The sequence below is a fragment of the Capsicum annuum genome, chromosome 6, assembly GCF_002878395.1.
Source record: "Capsicum annuum cultivar UCD-10X-F1 chromosome 6, UCD10Xv1.1, whole genome shotgun sequence".
NCBI lineage: Eukaryota > Viridiplantae > Streptophyta > Magnoliopsida > Solanales > Solanaceae > Capsicum > Capsicum annuum.
Window position 1 is genome coordinate 173,757,970 of NC_061116.1, and position 12,489 is coordinate 173,770,458.

Below are 12,489 nucleotides of genomic sequence, written 5' to 3' on the forward strand. Positions count from 1 at the left end.
GTACCACTGCTAAGAAGATTTGGGATACACTAGTCAATGAATATGAGGGTACCTCTCAGGTAAGGAAATTTAGGATTGCTCTTTTTTTTACTAAGTATGAAGGGTTTAGGATGAAGGAGAATGAATCCTTACATGAGATGATAACAATACTTACTGCCTTAACAAATGAGCTGACTTCTTTGGAAAAAGTCATCACTGGGGAAGAACAAGTTGAAAAGGTGTTAAGGGTCCTACCAAAATCAAAATGGAATATTAAAGTGACTGCAATTAGGGAGGCAAAGGGTCTCATAGGCATGACACTAGATGAACTAGTAGGAAATTTGAGGACTTATAAAATGGAAATTGATGGAACTAATGAACAAGTAACCCCTGAGAAAGTCTTGGCCTTAAAGGCCTCAGACAGTGATGATGAAGTTGAACTTGACCAAGAACAAGTTGCCTTCATAACTAAGAACTTTAGTAAATTCTTTAAGAAGAAAATGGGAACAGGTAGTAAGAAACGTTCCAATGATAATCCAAATGGATGTTATAAGTATGGAAAGACTGATCATCAGGTCAGGGATTGTCCAGTTTAGGAAATTGAATGGAGGAAGGAAAGGGCTGAGAAAGAATTGAAAGAAAATGCCAAAAGGAAGAAAGAATATGCTATGGTAGCAGCTTAGGGATCTAATTCAGATGATGATGAGATTGATGAAACAACATTCATGGCTTTAGGAGATTCTGACTTAGAGGAAGAAGATGATGCTTCTGAGGTAAGTATACTTGAACTTAAAGAAAAATTGCATTTACTTTCAAAAACAGAACTTGTTTCTCTAATGAGTACACTAATTGATGATTTACAAGAATTAACTTCTGATAGGGATGTGTTGTTCAATAGTATTGCAAGTCTAAAATTTGATCTCACTGATTTAAAATCTTGCAAGAATACAGTTGAAGGAGAAAACTGCACTCTCAAGAAATAGGTTGCACAACTTGATTCTTCAAACAATGATCTTAAGTCTGAAGTACTAAAACTAACACTCACTGAAAATGGAAAAAAAGGTCATGAGTAAAGAACAAGAAAGTGTTGAACTTGAATTAGTCAAGTACAAACAAGAATGTAATGATGCAACAGATATAGTGAATAAACTAAGTCAAGAAGTATCTAAATTGAAGCTTAACCTTGAAAGAGTTAACAGGTGGACAAATTCTTCAAGAATTGTTCATAAGTTAAGTGAGAGAAATCATAGTGAAAAGGCAGGTTTGGGTTTCCCCAAAAGTCTTGATGATCCAAAAGACTTATGTTATATTTGTGGTAACCTTGGACATCCAACCATTGAATGTCCTGTGGTTGCTAAAAGCAGATCTAGCAGTCAAAACCTGGCTAATAAGTTTTCTCAGACCAAGAAAAAAAGAACTGGTTTTGGTAAGAGAAACAGGTTACATTACATGTTGCCTGTATGGACTTAAAGAAATTTAATTCATCTATTTACTCATAAAACAGGACCCAATCTTGTCTGGGTTCCTAAGTCTAACCATTGATTTCTTGCAGGAGAAGGTGAAAGAAAGCAAAAAATCATTGGTATCTGGACAGTTCTTGCTCTAGACACATAACTGGTGATAAGAAAAATTTCCTTTCACTCTCCAAAATAAATGGAAAAGGAGTTTCTTTTGGTGATGGCGAAAAGGAAATCATTACTGGAATTGGAAAAATAGGCACATCTGAATCAAGAGCATTAGAAGATATCTATCTTGTAGAAAGATTGAAGCACAACCTGCTGAATATTTCAAAATTGTGTGATAAAGGTAATAAAGTTATTTTTACTTCTAAAGGAGTCAAAGTCAAGATGATAGACACCAAAGAGATTGTGCTCACTGCAAGGAGATACAGAAATATGTACAAGGCTGACATAATGGCAATGGCAAGAATAGAGTTGACCTGTCTGAGTGCAATAGAAAATAATCCCCTACTTTGGCATAAGAGACTTGGACATGTAAGTCTAAAACAGCTAAACATACTTTCTTCCAAAGATATAGTATTGGGTTTTCCCAAGACCAAGTTCAAGGAAGAAAAGGTATGTAGTGCCTGTGTAAGGGGGAAGCAGGTAAGATCTTCTTTTAAGTCAAAGAACCATGTCAGCACTACTAAGTGCCTCGACCTGGTCCATATGGACTTGTGTGGACCAATGAGACTTCAAAGCAGAGGTGGAAAAACGTATGTTTTTGTGATTGTTGATGATTATTCCAGATTTACTTGGACATTTTTTCTAGCTTCTAAAGAAGATGCCTTTGATGTCCTTACTATTTTCATCAAGAAAATTGAAAAAAAACTAGGCACTTCTCTAGTTTCCATAAGATCTGACCATGATACAGAATTTGAGAATGATAAATTTTTAGAATTCTGTCCTACAAATGGTATAGATCATAACTTTTTTTCTCCTAGAACACCACAACAAAATGGAGTGGTGGAAAGGAAGAATAGAACCTTGGAAGATATGGCTAGAACAATAATGCTTGCAGGAAATCTTGCTAAAAACCTTTGGGCTGAGGCAATTAGTATTGATATATCATAAATAGATGCATGATCAGACCTATCCCAGAGAAAACTCCCTATGAATTACTAAAAGGAAGAAAACCAAACATTTCTCATTTTAGAACTTTTGGTTGTAAATGTTTCATTCATAATAATAGAAAGGATAATATGGAAAAATTTGATGCTAAAAGTGATGAGGGAATCTTCTTAGGTTATTCACTTTATACCAAGGCTTATAAGGTTCTAAACAATAGAAATAACTGTGTTGAAGAAAGTGTGCATGTAGTTTTTTATGAATCCTGTGTTAAGACTAACCTGCAGAAAGAGAGTGACTCTGAGGAACAGGTTATACAACCTGGTTCATCGACTGGAGCTACCAAGCATGGAGGTATCTCAACATGAGGAACTGATTTTGGAGGCACAGTGATAGGGGGAACTGAGCCACTAACTACACCAGCTCAGAACATCTGTAGTGATCCTAGTAGCTCACTAGGTTTGGACCTAAAAGATTACAAATATCAAGGATCATATCCTATAAGAGTGTTCTCACTGATCTCACTTTTGGGATCACCACAAGTTCTAGATTAAGAAGCATGTGTGCTTTTAAAGCATTCTTGTCAGAAATTAAGCCAAAAAAAGTAACTGAAGCACGGTTTGATGCTGATTGGATTATAGCCATACAGGAAGAGTTAAATTAGTCTGAGAGAAGCAAAGTATAACACTTAGTTCCCCTTCCAAAAGATAGAATAGTAATTGGGACTAAGTGGGTATATAGAAATAAGGTTGTGAGCATGGAACAGTTACAAGGAACAAGGCAAGATTAGTAGTCCAATGGTACAATCAAGAAGAAGGCATAGATTTTGATGAGACTTTTGCTCTTATAGCCAGAATTAAAGCAATTAGATTACTTGTTGCATTTGCTGCTTATATGGAATTCATTCTCTATCAAATATATGTTAAGAGTGCATTCTTGAATGGCATTCTCAAAGAGGAAGTGTATGTCAAACAATCACCAGGATTTGAAAGCAAGAGGTGTCCTGATCATGTTTATAAACTGGACAAGGCTTTGTATGGACTGAAACAAGCTCCAAGAGCTTGGTATGAAAAATTATCAGAGTTTTTCTGGAGCATGGTCACACTAGAGGTGAGATTGACAACACTCTTTTCTTAAAAACTAATGAAAAAGATCTGTTAGTTGTGCAGGTGTATGTTGAAGACATTATTTTTGGCTCCACAAACATAAATATGACTCATAATTTTTCTAAACTCATGAGTTGTGAATTTGAGATGAGCATGATGGGGGAGCTAAATTTCTTCTTGGGTTTGCAAATTAAAAAAACAATATTTGGGACCATGATCCATAGCAGAAGTATGTCAAGGAACTAAAAGATTTTTCATGGAAGATGCAAAAGAGATCAGCCCTCCAATAGCCACTGCCACAAACTTGATTTGGATGAAACTAGTCCTGATATAGAGCAAAAGTTGTACGAAGAAATCATAGGATCATTACTATATCCCATAGCAAGCAGGCCAGATATTATGTTCAGTGTGGGTCTATGTGCAAGATTTCAAGAAAATCCTAAAGAGTATCATTTAAAATCTGTAAAGAGAATTTTTAGATATCTCAAAGGAACCAGTGATCTTGGCCTATGGTATTCAAAAGGTAGTAACTTCAACTTGGTAGGATACTCTGATGCTGACTATGCTGGATATTTAGTTGACAGGAAGAGCACTGCAGGTATGACACACTTCCTTGGATCATAGTTGATTACCTGATCCACTAAGAAGCAAAACTCAGTAGCATTGTCTACTGCTGGGGTTGAATATGTTGCTGCAGGATCTTGTTGTGCTCAGTTGTTATGGATTAAACAACAACTCATGGACTTTGGTGTGGATGTTGGATGTGTTCCTATTTTTTGTGATAATATAAATGCTATTAATATAGCTAAGAATCCTATTCAACATAAAAGAACTAAACATATTGATATTAGACATCACTTTCTTAGAGATAATGTTGAAAAGGTCTTATATCAATCATGTTTTTCTCTACTAAAGAACAAATTGTTGATATATTCACTAAGGCATTAGGAAGAGAACAATTTGAAAAGAATAGGTTATCTTTGGGGATGATTAAAATTGCATAAATCACCCTCAATGATTGATTAGAAAAGACTATATGTCCCTAAGTATTTGTTGATTAATCCAGTCTTGCACATTTAGTCGTGTATCCTAATTCCAAGATTTTAAAGTAAACTGACTTATTCATGTGTTGATTGTGCAGAGATCCTGGAACACTCAAGCAACTTTGTCCATATTGTTCTATATGGTTAAGGTATGATTATATTTTACCCAACATTTCATATAGAAATAGGTATGTCACATGGTTCTTTGTTATTCCCAAAACCACCAAAAACTTAAGAGTCCTTCCTTTTTAAAAAGTTGCTATTGTTTTCCCATCAACACTGAACCACTCCATCATTACGTTTTCTGTCAAATACAGTCCTCCTACATTTCATCTTCTTATTTTTCCTTCTTAAATACGTTTCTCTCATCTCCTTTATCTTTCATTCCCTGTCCAACCACTTCACAACCAAGAACAACTTACTATTTCTCCCTTACTTATGGCATCCTCCCCATCCTCAGAATCTTTTACCAGTCCCTCCATAGCCATTGTTCTTCATCCACATGCAAACTTACCACCTCTTTTTCCTCCTACAATCTCTATTAAATTATCTGATTTTGTAGCCTTCAGAAATTTCAAAAACCCCTTTGCCCAATTTTTTTCAACTCTTTCGTCCTCTTCTAAACCCTCCCTATCACCTCTGATTCCTCTCCAAATTCTTGATCCTGATGATGAACCTATTGCTAATTTTATTCCAAGAAGATCACGATCTAAAAGAAAACCCTCTTCCCCCACTATTGTTGTTAAAAATCAAGATCTAGGTAAACCCACCCCTGTTAAACCCATTCCTAGAACTCCTCATACCCATCATAGAAAACATTAGGAAGAAGCATCCCTTGAAAAAACTCTCTAAGCAAGTAAGAGGAAATGGGTTGCTATATCTGCTTCTCCTCTTCCGTATCGTTCCTCCTCTCCAAATATTTTTCTTTGCTCAGTCCATAAGAAGAAGACAATCATAGAAAAAGCTCTAAAACCCTCTTTTTATCATAAAACTTTATCTCAGTCTAAAACTACCCCTACTTTATAAACTCTCTCTTCTTCCAAACCCACTCCAAAGAAATCATCCAACCGTCTGAAGAAACAGGTTAGCAAACCTGTTCCATCCGACTCTTCTAATTCTGAGTCACTCTCTAATACTCCTCCTGCACCCTCTACTGAGATTGATCCCAATTTTGATTTTGATTTTGATGTGGATACTCCTGGTGATCGTGCCTCTCAGTCCTCTTATATCATCCACTTCCAAAAATGCAAGTTAGTTAGGGGATATGTGGTCACTGGATTTGGGGGTCCTGAGATGGATGTCGTGGTATCCAAATTAGAAATTCAGGGGTGGTCACACTTGTTTCTTCAAGGTGATCACCAACGTAAGTTTGAAAAAATAAAGTTTATGAGTTTTATACGAATGGGGTCTCTCCTGGGGAAATGTTCTCCACCACTGTTAGAGGAATTACTATTAATCTTATTACTACTGATCTTGCTCAAATCCTGAGCATTCCTACTGGGGGTTGGGGTCATTATGTCAAGGTCACATGGCCTCCATTTGATAATCTGGCCTCTGCCCTTGATATATTCCAGGAATTTTTTGGAAATCCTCTTCTTGCAAATCATCGTAGAGTTCTTAAGCGTGAGATGTCCCCACTTCATCAGCTCTATTTTGATGTTGTCCATAAAATGCTTATTCCTCGTCAAGAAAAAAAGACTGTAGCCAATTTTCTTGACCTCACTCTCATGGAATTTCTTGAATCTGAAGTGAGTATTGATCTGCCTCACCTTATGATTCAACACATACAAAGGGTCATACTTCAAGATGTGAATAGCCACGCTTTGCCATATGCTTTCTAGCTCACTCCCATTTTTTAGGCCTACAATTTCCCTATTCAAGTATGGTTTTTGCAAACCACTAAGGATGTCATTGGGACTATGAACCATATGGGGTTACCTGTTTCTATGAAGAGTGCTGATAACCTTGTGCAACGGTTGTAAAATGCATTTACTGCTAAGATTGTAGAATTGGAAGTTGTTCAAGCTAAGTTGGATGCTGCTCAGGTTACTCATGATGCTGAGAAGAAGGAGCTTCTGGCTTAAATTGCCTCTCTTAAGGACATTGTAGAACAGGAACGCTCTGAAAATATTGATATTATCTGAAAATTGACCTCCCTTATCCCCTCTCCTCATCTACTTAGTTCCCTTCATAGTGCCTTAGGACTGTCTCATTTGCCTTCTTGCTATGTGGCCTGTTATCTCTTTTGTTGTTTTGGGTATTATTAATTGTATCCTTCCTTTTAATGAAATGGACTTACTTGCCTTATTATGTTCTACTCTTGTTTTTTCATACTACATAAATGTTCTCTTACTCTGGGTTTTGATTGTTTTAGTGATTGCTCCAGTGGCCATGGATTATTAAATATTTTTCACATTTTGGGCCCAGCTTTTAGATGATGTCAAAAGGGGAAAGAATAGATTATCCAATGCTTATAACTCAATTGACTAACCTATTTCATTCTATGTTCTTTTGTCTAATTCCTTTATTAAGAATGTCAGGATTTTATGATAGATGTTGTGTTTGTCATCATCAAAAAGGGAGAATTTGTTATGTTACTAAAGTTTTGATGATGGACATATGAATGAAATATGTTTTACAAGCTGGTCCATACAAGTGCAAAAAGAACAGTCGCAGGAAAGACTACTGATAAGATAAACATACATAAAGTCAGGAGTTGCTAAGCAAGGAAATTCATATATGCTCTTAACACTTATCACATGCAGCAAAGAAGATTAAAAAAAAGAAGATAAATCAAACACTTCGAAATTGAGTTGATCAAGGAGTCCAGCCAGACTAGAGGATGAAGTAGAAGAGTCCTATTCAATCAAGGTGATAGACGACTGCAACAAGAAGTGAAACTACCTGATAGAGTCCTACTGAAGATAGAAGAATATATCATCTAAAGGACTCAATTAGGAGTTGGCTTATATACAACAAACGACATTCAAGTGTTTTACTTATGCACTGACAAGAAAATCATCAATCAGTAAATCAGTTCACTTACTTGAAGAAGAACCTAGTCCTTTACTTAGAAAGACGTAGACTTTGTGTAGTAGGTTGGTTCTTTGAGTTGTGATGAGTCTTTGTTCTAGTCTCAGTGAAATATAAACTGAGTTAGGAGTTATGTATTCAAGTTAGGAAACTCGAAGACTTGGGTACACTTATCTTGGAAAGATTTGTGTTATTATAAAAAGAGGAGTTAGAAGTTTTAATTCCTAGTTTACAAGAAGTCTTATAACTTGTTGATTGTTAAGGCTCAAGATTATTAGTGAAGTTGGGGTTAAATCTTGTAGAGGTACAGGTCGTGCTTTTTTACACCTTTCTTAAGCCAGGTGTTTTCCATGTGAAAATAATTGTCTTTAGTTTTAATTACGTGAACCACTTTAGTTTACTTAATCCACTAATAGGCAACTATTACAGTAAAACACTAAAATCAGTAAGGTGCGCACTCTAACAATATAATTTAGGATTCCTAATTTAATAAAAAAATTCACCATATATTTTAGCTTTGATCCCATATATTTTAGGAGCTAATATTATAAAAATAATTAAATAATAAATTAAGAAAGAAAGTGAAAAGATAATTTTGTGTAAAGCAGAGACTTTTAGTGAAGGGCAAAAAGTTCAAATAATATTTCTAAAGTTATTCACACTTTTAATATATTAGAGAATAGAGATTAGAGATAGAGATTAGAGACTAGAGATAGAGATAGAGATTAGAGATTAGAGATAGAGATTTATAATGTATTAGTTATACATGTATTACTTATTTCATCTTCTATCACTTCTAATATAATACAATCAGACTTCTCTATAACGTCACCTCGTTATAATGCGTTTCACTATAGCGGCCTGATTTTCTCCAAAATTAATTTTCATATTATATTTTACTTCTCTATAACAACGTTTGACCTATAACATCAATGATGATGATTATAGTGGTACACTCTTTATAAAATTACCTCTCTATAACAACATATGCTCAAATATTATGTAATAATATATTTGTAAGAAATATATAGTGTACAAACTAAAATATCAAAATATTTATGATAATAATTATTAATGGCATGCACACGATAAATTTCAAGTATGAAGATGTAATTTAAAGGAAAAAAATTATATTTAAATGGTGCACACCAATTATTTCATAACTTCACAAGAAAAAGACTACTAATAATTGCTTTTTCTATATTCACTCTTTCTAATTTTGCACACTTTTTTTTTATAATAGCTAAATGAGATATGAACGTCAAATGTCAATATGCATATATAACAATACCTCTCTATAGCAGTTATGAAATTTTCGGAAAAGTGTAGCCACTATAAAGAGGTTTGTCTGTACATAGATTCTCTCATAATGTATACATATATTAGTAGTTCTGCGGGCTTTTGAATTGAAAATTAAACAGTGCAGTTACTTTAAATATGAATAATTTACCTCCTAACAAGCTACCAAAAGTGATATTACTTTTGCAGAATTTGATACTTGCATAACTCACCTTCAAACCCACTAACATACAATCCCTTAGGTATCATTTGTTTCATGAGATATAATAAGTAGCATTGAGAGATTCCATGGGACTATAAACTATTTTACTCCATCCTTCATATATGACAATATTCGTACCATTTTGACAAAAATGGTGGCTCGAACTAGCTAATATCCCACACCAAACATGAAATAATTTAATTTTGGGTTTAACCAAAATTATTATGCTTATACATATTATCAGTCACCCCTTAGAAAATTGCTTTTGATGAGAAACCAAACAGGCCCGGAACAGTAATGAGCTAGACTTTGGTATGATGAGAAAATTATGAGGGATGACCTCCATAGTGGGTGACTTTGTGTTTTTATCCCCCATAAGAAAAGTCTTTAAACACTAGCCTTCCTTCCTTTTCATGCTCATTTGTCTCTCAGTTTTCTTTTCTTTTTTACTTTTTCTTGATTTTTATTTTCTCTTTCTCTTATTTTTATTGTTTTAATTCATTTGTCCCAATCTCTATTTTTTATTTTTTTATTTTTATTTTAAAAATATTATTTATTTTTCATTTCTCTTTTTTTTAATTCATTTGGCTCAATCTTTATTTTTTTTTTATTTTTTCTCATTTTTTCTATTTTTCTCAAACTTATTTTAATTTTATTTTTTCTTCTCATTTTTTCCCAACTTTTATTTTTATTTTTTTATTTTTTATTTTTTCTTTTTTCTTTTTTCTTTTTTTTTTTCTTTTTTCTTTTTTCTTTTTTCTTTTCTCTAAAACTTCTTTTTTTTCTTTTATCTCCAGCTTTATTTTTTTCCTTCTCTCTTTTTTTCTCAGCTTCTATTATATTTTGCTAATGAACAGAAAGTTGGAAAATCAAAAAAAATATTTTCTTTCTTTGACATCAAAGTAAAATTAAGGGTAAGGCTTGTCGTTTGAAAATTCTTTGTGATAAGTCGTGCCTCTAAGGAAAGGGTTATAGAACTTTCAATAAATTAAGATACAATATGGTAGTGTCAAGTCATACTTGTGGGGCATAACTTGTTGTTTGAAAATTCTTGAACTAAATCTTGCTTTTAAGGCAAGAGTTACAAAGTATCTCATAAATTAGGACATAATGAAATAGTAATAACTCTTGCCCATATGTGGTAACTTGTTTTCTGGGAGATTCTTGTGCTAAGTCTAGTTTTAGAGTAAGACTTCTTAACCATCTCATAAATCAAGACACAATGTGGTAGTGACAACTTTTGCCCATGTAAGCGTAACTTATTATTTGAAAGTCCTTGGGCTAAGTCTTATCTCTAAGGGAAGAGTTATAGAACATCTCATAAATTAAGACATAATGTGGTAGTTTCAACTCTTGCCCATGGGGCGTAACTTGTTGTTTGAAAGTCTTTGAGCAAAGTTTTGCTTCTAAGGCTAGAGTTAAAACATCTCATAAATCAAGTAGTGCCAACTCTTTCCCATGGAAGCGTACTTTGTTGTTTGGAAGACTTTGGGCTAAGTCGTATCTCTAGCAAGAGTTATAGAACATCTTATAAATCAAGACACAATGTTGTAGTTTCAACTCTTATACATGGGGTGTAACCTGTTGTTTGAAAGTCTTGCCTCTAAGGCTAGAGGTATATAGCATCTCATAAATCAAGACAATTTGATAGTGTCAACTCTTGTTCATGAGGCGTAACTTGTTGTTTGAAAGTCTTTGGGCTAACTCTTGCCTCTAAGGTAAGAATTATAGAGCATCTTCTATATCAAGACATAATGTGAAAGTATCAACTCTAGCTCATAAGGCATAAATCAAAATACAAAATGATAGTGTCAAATCTTGTCTTATAAACAAGATTTATAGAACACCTAATAAATCAAAATACAATATGATAGTGTCAAATCTTTCCCGTGGGACAAAATATGTTGTTTGAAAGTCCTTTGGCTCAGTCTTGCCTCTAAGACAAGTTTAACAGAACATCTCATAAATCAACACATAATGTGGTAGTGTCAAGTGTTGTCCATGTGACGTAACTTGTTGTTTGAAAGAAATCAAAGAAAAGAAAAAATAAAGATTACAAAAAAATGAAAAAAAAATAAAGGTTGATGAAATTAGAAAATAATAAAATCAAAGAAAATAAAAAAGAGAAAAATAGAAGTTTAGAGAAGAAAAGGAATAAAAAAGATTGAGAAAAAAATTAAAAAATGATGAAAAAGGATAAAATAAAAAATAAAAAACATAGAAGTTGAGGAAAAAATTTTAAAAAAGATAAAAAATAAAAAAATAAAAATATAGAAGTTGAGAGAAGAAAATTAAAAAAAAATTAAACTAAAATAAAAAAGAGAAAAAAATAGAAGTTAAAAGATAAATGAGTATGAAGAGTTGTTTGAAAATATTTGATCAATAACAACATGGGTTGTGGTGTAGTGGTGGGACTACTGTCTTAACCAGAGATCTCGGGTTCGAGTCCTGGGCATGGAGAAAATTCTATTGGGAGCGTCACCCCCAGAATGGGTCCTGCAGTGTGCGATCCAGATTAATCGGGGTTCCAATGAGGGTATCGGACACCGAACGAAAAATCAAAAAACAAGAAAAAAAATATTTGATCTATAGAGGAACAAATATATATTTCTTTCATACGGAAAAAAAAAAGGAAATGCTAATTTTATTGGAAAAAAGACAAGTCACCACTGAACTTGTTCGAGATTTACAAAAAGACACTTTAAATTTGCAGACGACCTATCACCCCATAAAAATTATGTAGATTCTCGTAAATAAATCATTTTGATCGAATATCAGCCTATGCGTGTAGGTACGCATATGACAGGCATGATACTTTAAACTTGACTGAAACAATCAATTATAAAATGCCACATGTAATTTCTTTATCACTTATGTTCAAACCCATCTTTCCTTCTTTCTAAAACACTATTTTTCATAAACCTTCATTTATATATTTGTTGTATTTTTTATTTTGTCCCTCTTTTTAAATTATCGTCAATGAAATCAGGCTTAAAAGGTAAGATGTCTTCATTAATGTTCTAATTTCTAAATAAAATCAGCCTTAAAAGCTTTAATTTCGTCTTAATTTTATTAAAAATTTTAAAATCAATTTATATTTTGTCATTAGGTTTTGAGAAAAATATTATTATCATGTCAAATGCAATATTGAATCGTATTTGAAGTGACGAGAATGATCCCATATTGTGTGTAAAAATATGATGCAAACATCCAGACTTACTTTCAATGAAAACATCATGGTCGAAGGATAACCCATCTAG